We start from the raw sequence: 14,337 nt of genomic DNA, 5'->3' as shown, positions 1-14,337 counted from the left end.
AGGTTGTCCACAACACTTTGCCAGCAATGCAGGAGACGTTGCATATCAGTTGCCTCACCATGTGTGAATTTTACAGTCTCAGGTTTCACAGTGTTGGGAATGTCCTCTCGTGTCTGCCACGCAATGGCTCTTTCACTTGGGGATGAGGGCAAAATTGCATAGAGACAGGTCTGGTGAATATGGCAGGTGTTTCAGTACTTTCCTTGTCACGTCCATTCTGCACAGAGCCTGACTCACTACCCCAGTCCCATCGCCCTGTCGCCAATTCGTGCTGTGTCCATTTACAGAAGAACCCCTTTTTAATGAATCTCAGGGGGATTTTATACTTCTTCCTTTAAAAGGGGTTTTCCTTAAAAGAGGGTTAAAAAATAGGCTATATATCACAAGAAATAATAATACATTTATGTCTTTAACTAATATAATGTCAAGAAATAATAAATGAACATATTAATACTAAAAACTCAAATTAACACAAGAATAACAGAAATTACTTACAAAACAGCAGACATAACAAATTGCTTAGTGGATCAATAGGAGCACAACCTGCAGCAAGGAAAAGAGAAACAGGTATTACTGACTTGCAGTTTTAAATTGAAAGAACAGAGACCTAATATTATTTTAAAGAGTTTTGTGAAAAATAGAGATCATGTGGACCATGAGAATAAGCATATTAACCTTCACTTTCTGAAGTAGTCCAGTACAGTAGTTTGCTTCCTCTTCCCCAGATGTCCCACGGAAAGAAGTTTTCTCTCAAGTTTGTTGAGGCTCTTGATGAGATCTTCATCAGTGTTAAAGGAGGAGAAGTACCGGCAGAAAATATCCAGTCCCTCCACTGCTGCCCCAAAAGTTGGTTCTGCTGGATCTTCTTCTTCTTCCTCTTCAGTACTTCGTCTTTTTGATTGTCACAGAGGTCTCCAACATCCATCTGTGGTGCTGAGGTTAGGATATCATCACAAGTAACAAATTCTTCTAATGTTGCGGCACTTGAATCTTTTGATACAACCCCCCAATCTTCCCTAATGTCATCAGTAGTATCATCTTCACTAAAACTTCCAAAATGGCACCAAAACCTGCATGGCCAAAGCAGTTTTGAATAGTGTCTGGTGTGACTAGTTGCCATGCTGCTACAAACATATGCATGGCTTGGAGTATATTCAATTTCATTTCCTCATTTCTTTCGAGGAAAGAAATAGCTCTTTGTGCCAGGGCCTTCCTGTACTTCCCTTTCACAGAATGAATAATGCCAAGATCCAAAGGCTGCAGGTGACTAGTGCAGTTAGGAGGAAAGAAAATCACTTAGATGTTCTGTAGGAAAGATGTATCTGAAGGATGAGCTGGACGTCTGTCTATCACCAGCACTATCTTCTTTCCTGCTGATCCTATCTTAGCATCTAAGCTTCGTAAAAACGTTAGAAATATCTCCGATGTCATCCACGCATGTTTGTTAAAATCATATTTATATGGGAGTGTACAGGTGTTCTTGAAGCATCTTGGATTCTTAAATTTTCCAATTATTAGTGGGGGTAATTTTTCACTCCCGTCGCTGTTAACACATAACAATGCTGTCAGTCTTTCTTTACTTTTTTTTTTTGCCTCTGTGACATTTTTCTCCGCAAACAGCTTGTCTTGTTTTGGACAGGAACAAATTGTAAAACACTCCCGTTTCATCAGCGTTAAAAAAATCCTTCGCATTATATCCTTCAAGAAGTTGAGGTAACATATTCTTTTTCCAGTACACAACTGTATCGTCGTTAACTTCCGCACTCTCGCTGCACATGTTTTGAAACAAAAGATTGTGCCGTTTTTTAAAACGATCAAACCAGCCATTAGAAGCATGGAAATCAACCAAACCCAGCTTAAGTGCATCTTCTCGAGCTTTTAGAGCATTCTCGCTCTTTTTTCCCATGAACCATTTCATTAAAATGCTTTCAAGTTCCTTGTATGGCAAAGAACGAATATTCTTCCGTATTTTTGCCCCAAAACCACTCACCACTTCAGCGGTCAGAATTGCTTCCTTCTGCTTCGTGATGCCAAACAGCATAGAGGGTGCCAAGTCATTTCTTTTTGGCCATCTGTGACAAGACTACTTGGCTATCCCTTTCAACATCACTAATGATGTCGATCTTTTGTTGAAGAGTCAGCTTCTTACGTTTAGCAGCCATAATTAACGTAGTCCGCCGTAACTCGCAATACAACACTTATCACAGACACAAATGTAACTCGTAGCACAACTTGCAACACAGGAACAGAAACAGTGAATGAAGCTGCAGATATTCTTCACTCTGTGCGCTCCACGTGATTCCTAAGCAGCGATTGATGCTGTGAGATGGAAATGCCTAACCGGTGTAACAGCGCTGCGGCTGTAGGTTAAGGCAGCTGACCTCACTGGAGACATAACTATTTAACTATCATTAGTTAGGATTCTCCTTTTTCAGATAATGACTGGACATAGGATATTTAACTTCATTATGGGATTATGGATACATTTTAAAATTTATTATTATTACTAGCTGTTGTACCCGTGCTTCATTATGGGATTCTGAATTTGTGGTTTTCCTAACAAGTCAATATAGGACATTGCGATTAAAAGCAATGTTATCATATAAAATACTCGATCAAATGAAAAACTGCACATTTTCTCACTTTTAACTAACAGTACTACGGTGCCGATCTAGCAGTCCAAAGTTTTAGAGCTGGAATGACCAGGCCGCAGACAGCCATGAACACTTTTCTGCCATTATTCTGTTAAATATGCACACTTTTCTTTCCAATCAGTCCCTCAGAATAGGGATTGAATAGCTTAAATGCTATGATGAACCAGTGTGTTACGTACCAGTAGTATTGGAAAATTTATGAAACAGAGGAATGGCATGCTAGAGAAGAAATTCATCTAACTCCCCAGCTACTTTCTGCCATTATTTAGGCAGACTGTTACATTCGTACGACTGGGCGAGTTGGCCGTGTGGTTAGGGGCGCGCAGCTGTGAGTTTGCATCTGGCAGATAGTGGATTCGAACTCCACTGTCAGCAGCCTTGAAGATATTATTCCGTGGATTCCCATTTTCACACCAAGCAAATGCTGGTGTTATACCTTAATTAAGGCCAAGGCCGCTTCCTTCACACTCATAGCCCTTTCCTATCCCATCATCGCCATAAGACCTAACTGTGTTGGTGCAACGTAAGACAAACTTAAAAAAAATACTCGGTACGCAGCAGTAATCCTATCTATCGGAGATGAGTGGCAACAGAAGACAAAGCACATCACAACAAACAGTGGTCAATGTAATGTTATTGTTGACCAATTTTATGAGATTTCTATATTATAGGCATTCACATTTAGTTTTCTTTTGACTCTGTGATCTTAAGGCGTCTTATAAAATTATTTATAGCGTAGACTGTAGTTCCTTATAATCTGACTTTACATGCTGATTTTCATTAAATACTGTCTACCTATTTTCTCGAGACTCGGTGCTGATAAGGACTTAGTAACAAAAATCCAAATTCATGAATATCTCTGATCATAGCCGTTATGGTAACAATGTATAAGACATAAATGTTTGGAAATATAATACTGTACAACTTTAGTTATGTAGTATTTACCGATATGACCACTAATAACATAATTATTTGGGAATTAAATTTTAGGCCTACCCCTAAACTACCATTTCATTCAGCGTAAATATAATTATTTATGGCCTAGATTATAGTGACTTATTCTCTGACTTTGCATACCGATTTTCATTATGATAGAACCACTAATAACATAAATATTTGAAAATTCCATTGTAGGCCTTTCCCTAAACTACCATTTTTCTCAGCGTGAATACAATTATTTATGGCCTAGATTGTAGCGACTTATTCCTCGACTTCCCCTACTGATTTTCATTAAGATATGACCATTAATAACCAATATTTGAGAATTAAATTTTAGGCCTTCCCCTAAACTACCATTTCACTCAGCCTGAGTAAAATTATTTATGGCCTAGATTATAGCGACTTATTCCCCGGCTTTGTATATCGATTTTCATTAAGATATGACCACTAAAAACATAAATATTTTAGAATTAAATTTTAGGCCTTCCCTAAACTACCATTTCAGTCAGCGTGAATAAAATTATTTATGGCCTAGATTGTAGCGACTTATTACCCAAATTTGTATACCGATTTTCATTAAATTCTCTTCAGCCGTTTTCTCGTGATGCATGTACATACATACATACAGACAGACAGACAGACATTACGGAAAAGTAAAAAGTGCATTTCCTAGTTACTCTGGGAATGACTGATACAGAAATACCATCCTTTTTTAATTCTGAGCAATGTACAGGCAAAACTCTTATTTTATATATATATAGATTGACCGCCATTATTGCGAGTGCTGCAAAATATGGTAGAATTGTCGCAGGCTTGATGTATGATATTGCCCCCTTTATTCCCGGTAGGCTCAGCTGGAGAGCGAAAGTTCCAGGTGTGGACAGTTCGTTGTCTGGCTTTGCTTGCTTTTAAAAGGCAGGAAAGATACAAGGACTGACGTAAAAAAAAAAAAAAAAAAAAAAAAAAAAAAAATTAAGACAACAGGTTTGACATTTAAACTAACACTGAAACACAAAATTAACCAATTTTTACAACCAAATTTTGATGGATTTTAACTCAAAATTCTTTTCTGCGAGTTGCCTGTGATATAACACCATCGTTCTCCGACCCTTTTGAAGCTGAATTTTAACTGGAAAGCATAACAAACTGTTATTAGCCTACATGTGTGGCTTAAAGAAAGAAAGAAAGAAAGAAAGAAAGAAAGTAAATTTATGCTGTGAGGATCACCTCTTAATAATTGTGGAATTATTTACAAGTTTTAAGAAAATTAAATGTCGGTGAGCTTTCATGACTCTTAAATGATCCTATGCCATCCTAGTAGGCTATCCTAGATTATCATGTGCTTTCGTGATAACATCTACAAAAAAAAAAAAACAAAAAAAAAAAAAAGAAACAAAACAAAAAAACAAAAAAAAAACACACTTTACATTCTCTAAATAAACTAATCAATTCTTCACAAAAATCTGTCAGAAGTATTATAACAAAGTTGTCCATCTCGTGGATAAGTTTCATTTACATTATTCCCTGTATCTGGTATAAGTTCCACTGAACTATGCCTCGAAAATATTTATTATAAAAATTTTAATTAAAGCACATCTATTTCAGACTTATTATCATTAAGTTGCATTCTCATAATTATTATTTCCACGAAACTCCTTCAATATTTCACTAAATAACACGTGATATTAGTTAATTCTTATTATGGGAAACTTTGCCCTCACTAATGAAACAACACACACTTATTCATTTGTCTGGTAACTTAATGTTACCTCAACATAAATTTTAAATAAAATTCACCAAAGGTTTACATTCACATAAATTTAATCATCCTAAACAATGCTGACAATAACCTGGGCCCAACATGGTAAACACGTGGCCAGGTCAGAACCACATTTCAATAAATCACAGAACAATGTAAATCACTGCAACACTCACTCCACATTCACACAAGAGACACATGAATATTATTTACATATATTACAAGCGGATTCTATAATTTGAATACTAAATTTTTATTATCATCTGCTCATGGAATCTTAAGATGACGGTATCGGTCAAATATCTACTCACGACCCTCACAGAAATATGATAAAATATGGGTGATCACTTATTCAGAGATAATAAAGTTCTCACAACGTTGGTCATAAAATATCAGTGGTTTAATATTTAGAAGAATTGTCGACTACAAACACGCACATAATACAGGTCAAACATTAACACCTCGAACCTGTGGTTCATGAACCACGATAAAATTATTATTACTTTAAATCTTTCACACATCATTTAACACGTGCTCCAACATTTGCAGAAGTCATGGTTCACCAAACACATACTTCCCAAATAAATTCAATAATTGATCCGTCAGGATTCCACCATATTCCAGGCTCATATTCTACTTAATTGAACACATATCAATATTTCACAAAAAGATCAAGTTACATTTAAGCTCATGACCCTTAATCTTTTGTTTAACCCGAGCTATGATGATGATGATGATGATGATGATGATGATATGTCCCACACGAGTTCAAACATTTGAAAATCCTCTCAAAAATAAATTATCATTTATTGGTGAAGACAGTGATTTTTAAATAGTACACTAAACTGTTGGTTGGGACATTTAGAGTCATATTAGAAGACACACACAGTCTAACCACTCTAATAGAATCCAATAACTCATACATTCACAACGTAACAAAACTACCATTATCCATGTGAAAGAAGAATGGAAATATCAGAATTACAAATCTAATACAAATACTATCACTAATGAATAAGTAAGTATTATTTCTACAAAGATGAACAGGAAAACATAAATTGGTACTTAAATGTCTGATGGATGTGGATCTCCGTCGATGTTCTGGAACTGCTCGTTCACATGTTGCTGGTAATCTGCTCCAGTCGCTATCTCCCCATGTTAAATGTTGCCTATATCTTAATTCTTCATGATGACAGCCAAGTCCAGATCTGAAATCTTGTAGGTTTCTCCTTCAGATGGTAGTTGAAACATCCTGGCAAACGTCAGTGAACGCGTTGCGGTCCTTTTCTCTCTTGGTGCTGTGAAAGCTGAAACTAACACAAAATTTTAGTCTGTGTTCCACACACAACCACATTGAATTTATTGAAGAACAGTACGTAACTTAGCCCTCGAAAATCTGATTTTCTCGTCAAATACTATAATTTCGGAGGGTATCAGAGTTAGAATATCGTAGAATCAAAGTACCAGCATATTACAGCATCTAAATATCAGAGTATAAGAGAGTGTTTCTTTGTAAAATACGAGTATATAACCGTTTCCCAGGTGGATGTGTCACCATATTGTCTCGTAATTGGACGTCGTTCTTACACCTGATGGGTTACTGCAATTCTAGATATTACATTCTCCAGAATATTCCACACGCGCTGCACATTTCCTTGGCCTTGAAAGTTTCCAAGTAGGTCACATGGTACAGCTGACTGGTCGATTGAAAAATCAATACTTCTCTCCCGGCTGGTAAAAACTGGTTCTATGCGTGCGAACACGACTTTGTAAACTGAACTTGAAATATATCACCCTTAATAAAGGAATGATAGCCTCTTATTTTCACACACAATAAAACATTAATTGTAATCCAAATTTGAAGGTAACAATATGAAATTAATAATTTTTATGGATATTTTAAGGTTAACTAGCGACCCACCCTGACTAAAACAGTCCTAACTCCTGAACCATTCATGTAAATTATGTACTTTAACCCTTTGCCCTCGAATATTTTCCTAGCCATAATTATTTCAGTCATTTTTTGCCATACTGGGAGATGTATTATGAAACACTTATTTATATATTTACATCAAATTTGTACACATTCCAAATGCAAAAATATTGTACACAAAGACATATTAAAGACACAGATAGGTTTCTTGCCACATTTTCATCGGAATTTCTGGAAGGTGTGGTACTTTTCGAAGCACAGTCGTGGGTGAAGTCCTGGTTGTTTCTCACAGGTTTTTGCAGAAGTGAACCATTTCTTGTCTCTCCTACTCAACTTTCCTATTGCTGCAAACCTTGCAGTCCTACTGTGATTTCCTTCCATGAACACCATATAGACAGCTTCTGAAGTGGAGCGTTTCTTTGAATGTTTAGTTTTGCGTACTCTTTAGTCTAATTCATAATGGAGGTTAATAGCTGGTCCATAAAAAATAGTTGCCAGTACTCTAATTCTGTAATAGGTCTATTGCCATGGCTTACAAATCCACTTACTGACCTAAGAGAATTTTGGCAGGCCTACATCACCTGTAGTCCACGATCTCCCAGCAGTATTAGAATTTTGTACATGCCGATGAGGTCCGGGTTGCAGCAACATATTATCACCTCCCCCAGCATTACACGCTTTGCTGTCATTATTGTTATCACTCAGATCACTTTCTGAAACATCAGTTTCATCACTTGCCTCAAAAAGTTCATCAACTTCGTGGTCATTATCCATAAATTCAGTCTAAATTGTCAAGCCAGACACCACCATTTTCCCGCGATCGCTTTCAATTGAGCATATACATAACCAAGGAAACAGAGTAATATTGCCTTTGCATTCTAGAAAAAGTTGTTTGAAATTCATTCTCACAGTGCCCAGAAGATAGCAGCACACATTGAATAATAAATAGAAGTCATAATGTACTCCACACAGTAGTTATGCGACGCAAAACCGTGTCAAGAAGTTAGTAAAATAACCACCTAATCGATTAGGTGGTTATTTTACTAACTTCTTGATTATATCGATGGTGTTCGGGTAAAGGGAGTTAAGTCATAAAAATGAGTTTCGAGAAAAATGAAAATCGAACTTCACCCACGTACTGTAAATCAGAGAATGCTTTTGCAAACGTATAAAACATATTAAATGCTAACAATGTTAATGTTTTTCACATACTGGATGTTTGTACGACGAATTAGTTGAGTTTGGACGATATTAAATTCAAAATAAACAGAAGGTACTGACTTAACCCCTTTTACCCGAGTAGCAGTAGAGACATATACCCTTTTGCACCTTCAACATTTTATTTAAATACTGCGATACACTAACAAGTACAGTGTATAAAAGCAAAAAATTTGAAAGAAAACATTTCATTGGTGCCAGGAAATGAATTTCCATATTATCAAAGGAAATAAACATTTTCTCATTTCACAAGAATACTGAATGTTAGAGATATAATCAATATTTTTTTTTATAAATGTAGTAATGAAACTATCACAAACAATGCCTTTGTTACATTTTAGTATCCTCATAACCACAAGTTTTGTCTATTTTGTCTATCTATTAGTAAAGCTCATCATCACCTTCCTCATCACGGTCGGCAACAGTATCAGGAAGAATATCGGGAGTTACGTTTTTTGGAAGTCCCTTATAGAAGTTGTGAAATACTTCAGGTATTAAAGGTAGCAGAGAAAGATGATCTAGTTTCTTCAGCACTGAAGTCGGAATTGGTCCTTTGTAAGACTGCTGAGGTAACAGTCGATTATTACCTAGACCTCGTCTAGGTAGAGAAGAGCAAGTTTGCAGACTCATCCAACGTGTCTTTGTAGAGAAGTACCGTTGAGTTTTTCTCATATCTAAGCCACTTTACATCCTTCCAATAAAACTTTTCCCCGTCATCATTGTTTTTCTTCATTTGTAACACATTTTTGTACAAATCAGAGTACTCTAAGAAGTGTTCTATACTCATAGGGTGTACTTTGAAAGGATGAGTCTTCCTACAGGAGCGAACAAGTTGCAGCCAATCATATGGATGATAAACTAGAATTGAAGCTTTCTTCTTCTTATTATTATTCTTCTTCTTCCTCTTCTTCCTCTCAGTAAGGGCATGGTCAGTGTCACATTCTAAGTGTGTGTGACCAGGGATCAAGAACTTGTGGTCTATTATGTCTATAGTGGAATCATTTCTTAATGCAGACATGCACATTGCCACCATATTTTTATTTTGTCCTCCACATGTATTTGAGTACATTATTACTCTTTCGACATGAGAAGGGACACTTGTGAGATGTCTGGCCACACAAGATGCAATCTGATTGAAGTCCCTTCCACCATCTGCTTCAATCCACATGTAACAGTGCGCCTGATTAGTTGTGCAGTCATGTACAGTGAGGTCGCAAATCCAGAGCAATCTCTTATAAAATGCAACAGAACTCTCGATGTTGGGGGTCGGAATGCACTGCTGCATATAAAAAGCCAAGACAACAATAGTGTTATCTGAATGGGATAGCTTCTTATCATTGGATTTTGCTAAATATGCCTCATCAGCTAACCCATGCTGAATAGCAAGAGATTTACGCAAAGTTAATTGCTGATCTTCTTCTGCCAAACTTATTTTCAATGCGTACTTGTCATAGGTGTGACAGGTATCCTTCTTCAGTGATTTTATGGACAGATTCTGTTCATGAAACAATCGCTCATAAACAGTTCAACTAACAAGCCTATTGCCATCGCAAGCTCTTATGTTCATCATACATTTTACTTAAAATATAATGAGCTGGAAGATACTTTTTTGAAGTCGGTCGCCTTGAATAGCGGCTCTCATAAGCAGATATAGAAAGTATGTGATTCTTAGCTTTCTGAATCATTTCATTTAACTTGTTTGTATAAATGTGGCGTCCCCTACAGTCAACAGGTGTTATTCCAGTGAGTGATTTCTGGGACTTCTTAAAGACATTTGCTATAAACATATTTGTTTCATCAAATGTGTAAAGGAAGCTTTTTTTTTTCATATTACTTGTAGTTCTCCATTAATTCTCAGATGGTATGTGTACGTTACAGATCTGCTTTTTACTTTCTCATCAGGACATGGTACTTTTTTTCTTCTCTCACTTTGTTTTTCATTGGTTGTTAATAAGCCGGAAATATATAAATCTCTTTTAGAGTAGTCTCCATTACCCCAGTAATCTTTAAAAATTACTCTTCTATCTTCTTCCAGAACTCTATGTTTACACTTTAACCTACAGCCTGGCAAAGATTTAGCTTTCCTTCCCAAAACAACTTTCCCTGTTTCAGTCGTATATTCTAGACCTCTGTTTCCTTTCTCCTTACGATCTCTACGAATTTTTTGGGTACGCCGTTTAATTTGTTTCCTTATCTCGACTTTCCCAGCTTTTCCCACATTTTCTGAACCAAAGTTATTATTATTATTATTATTATTATTATTATTATTATTATTATTATTATTATTATTATTATTATTATTCCCTACCTCCGTTTGATTTCCAAGTTCATGCACCTGGTCTAAATGACCCTCCCTAGTTTTGAACACTGGATCTTCTTCGTAAAATCACAATGGCTGTAATGTAGTTAGTTTCTTTTCTCATTTATCCTTTTCTTCGGTGAATTAATGTCTGATGAAACAGGTGAACAGCTGTCTTCTCCATCTGGCGAATAAAGTGGGTCATCATCAGAGTCTAGCAGGTCTATCAGACGAGGATCAATATCTGGTGCAGGGTTTTCAGTTCAAAACTCCTGGCCGGTTCACTATTGCTACCAAAAAATTAATAATAATAACTTGACGGTCCCCGTGTTTGGACAGTACACTGGGCAAAAAGGTTTAAGTCAAGTTATATGTGGTGCGTAAAAGGAGATAAGTGACTTAATCCCTTCTACTCACCGAGAGCGTAGCGTGCAAAAGGGGATAAGTTGACATAGCCCCTTTTACCCAAACATGTATTGATCTTTTTGGTTTCAACTCCTATTACACATTTACGTAGTGGTCCTAAAAATGAAGGTACGACTTAGCTCCTTTTACCCAGTGTAGAATATATCTTCTAGTTCATTCTAAGCAACTTAACTCCATTTTCACAAAAAATGACTTAACCCCCTTTACCCGAACACCATCGATATTCATCGATACGGTCATGAAATGGACAACTTGTAATAAGCAAAACCGTGTGTCGAGCTCTGGTCGACCCCGAGTGTTAGTGCTGAACGGCGGTTGTCGACCTGTTGTCGACACGTGAGCGGAAAGAGTTCAAGGTTATTTTAATCCTTAATGAGTTCTAGAGGAGGTTAGACACGTTATTTGGATGTAAAATTAGGTGAATATCTCTGTCTGTCTGTCTGTCTGTCTGTCTATTTATTTATTTATTTATTTATTTATTTATTTATTTAAAAAGTTTTTCTTTACCACCGACTATGAACTAAAATTGCTCTAAATGTCAAATGGTTGGAGATAAGTATATGCCCTCGCAGACTTTTTTGTAGAGCTTGAACAGCTGTACATTTCTTACGCTTACACTTGGGGTCTACCCATGACTGTTCAGGCAGCGTAAGGCATGGAAGGTATGACTTTCTACGTATTCTGTCATTTTTTTCTAGAACACATTTTCATTTTTTTCAATATCTATAGCCTTTTCAGTTTCTAATTGCTTTTAATTTTCTGATATATATCTTTCACTGTAAATCACGTGAGATTTGCAAGAAACCTTCTACCTAAATGTTTATATTTCATGAAGTTGTGTCTCGCGGCACATCAGTCATGCCTCTAGGCCGTACAGCTAGTCTTGCCGGAAACTGAATTTCACTCCCATACAGCAGTCATTCCGGTACTGCCTACAGTTTAGGGGACATGACTAACCAACGGCATCTATCATGACAGTGACTGCTGGTTGCCCGATAACAGCGATTTTCAAAGACTGCACCAATTTATCATGGTTCCACACATCGCTAAAGGAGCGGCTTAATTTAACATGTTAACTGCGGACTGAGATTACGTGAAAACGGAAGTTAATTAACATTTCAAGCAAGTTTAGAAAAAAAAGTATCTTATTGTAAATTTTCGTTACAATGGGATGTGCGATAGTAATTTATGTGAAGTATATTGCTTAAAAACGGACCTTTCCTTATGTTGGGGTTTCATTAGAAGGGGGTTCAAATAATATTGTGCTTATGGCGATTTGGCTGGGCCTTATGAAAATCTTTGTTAAAAGCGGGATTTCCTTAAAAGTGGGCACGTTAAAATGGGGTTCTACTGTACTATGAGAGTCATACTTTCCATTACATGTGACCATTGTATGGTAGCACTGTGCAAATATGAGGCAAAAAATAGTTGCTGTGACTTATGCCCCAACTCTCATATTTGTAAGTATTGTAACAATGTTTGTAGAGATTATTATCAGTTGTTTTAGTTATACTGGACTTCGGTTGCAGCATTACTTCATATTGTATGCTGTGAGTTATTAGCATACAGGCAGCTATTAAAAATTATTGTATTCGCACCAGGCAAATGCTGGGGTGGTACCTTAATCAAGGCCACGGTCGCTTCCTTCCCACTCCTAGGCCTTTGCTATCCCATCGTCACCATAAGACTTATCTGTGTCAGTGCGACGTAAAGCCAATTGTAAAGAAAAAGAAAAGATATGATGTTTATAACTGTAGAAAACCTCTGATGTATCTGTATGCAATAATTGAGCCTTTTCACTAACTATTTTGTGTGTGTGTGTGTGTGTGTGTGTGTGTGTGAAGACAGCGACTAGGAAAATTAGAACACCGTCGGGCAGCGACTAGGAAGAGGAGAATATCGTAGTGTGGCTTGATCATGAATGATTGTTGTTACATCAACATCATCATCCCTTAACCATCTCCAGTCGCCCGGGTGTTGTACAAGAGCGATCTCCATATTTGTCTATTCAGGTACATTTCTTCCTTCTCAACTTGGTGCCATTCCACTCTTCTTTCTTCCAGGTCCTGCTTTACTTGTCTGATCCATCATTTCTTTGGTCTGCCAGTAGGTCTTTTGCCTTTCAGTTCCTTTTCTAGCAATTTTCTTGCTGTTCTAACATGGACAATAAGTAGCTCAGAAAGAAAGAGAATAGAAGCTTTTGAAATGTGGTATTACAGAAGAATGCTGAAGGTGAGATGGATAAATCAAATCATGAATGAAGAGATACTGAATTTAATTGGTGAGAGGGGTTCGATTTGCTTAACCTTGACCAGAAGAAGAGATAGAATGATAGGACTCATCTCAAGACACCCAGGAATTGTTCAGTTTGTTTTTGAGAGAAGTGTAGGTGGTAAGAACGGTAGGGGTAGACCAAGGTATGAATATGACAAGCAGATTAGAGCAGATGTAGGATGCAGCAGTTACGTAGATATCAAAAGGTTGGCACAGGATACGGTGGCATGGAGGGTTGCATGAAACCCATCTGTGGGCTGATGACTCAAACAACAACTCTTTTGATCCATCCTTTTTACATGGTCATACAGTTTGAGTCTGGATGTTCTTACATTTTTGCTTGGTGACTGCTTTACTTGTGTATCATGACGGATCTCTTCATTCCAGATCTTATCTCTTCTTGTTTTCTGTAGCATTTACCTCAGGAACTTCATTTCTGCAGCTTGAAGTCTGCTACTATCCTTATTGTTGATGTTACAGGTTTTAAGGGCATTTGTAGTTATTGGCACAAAATATACTTGATAAAGGGTTCTATTTGTACTTACAGGTATTTGATTGTCCAAAAGAAGAGACCTAACTTGGTGATAAAATTGTGCTCCTTTTTGGGCTCTGTTAGTGATTTCAGCAGAGGACTTTGCATCACTAGTTACAATACTACCAAAATATTAGAAATGGTTAACATTTTCTAGTTTCTTGCCGTCCAGTTGGATGTTAACCGGTAGGGCTTTCCTGCTGACTGGCATCACTACTGTTTTTGTGTGGCTGAATTTTAGGCCAAACTGCTTAAACTGCTGGTTTCATGTGTTTAATTTCTGTTGAACTTCTCCTGTTCCTC

General features: G+C 37.0%; 1 protein-coding gene across 3 annotated transcripts in view; it reads left to right on the top strand.

Moving 5' to 3' along the window:
- The window catches only part of LOC136857317 (gem-associated protein 5), a 310,853-nt gene that overhangs the window by 234,113 nt on the left and 62,403 nt on the right, over window positions 1-14,337 (top strand). The gene's annotated exons all lie outside the window — the stretch shown is intronic.

This window comes from Anabrus simplex, chromosome 1 (assembly GCF_040414725.1).
Source record: "Anabrus simplex isolate iqAnaSimp1 chromosome 1, ASM4041472v1, whole genome shotgun sequence".
NCBI lineage: Eukaryota > Metazoa > Arthropoda > Insecta > Orthoptera > Tettigoniidae > Anabrus > Anabrus simplex.
This window is presented reverse-complemented; position numbering and strand designations above follow the sequence as displayed.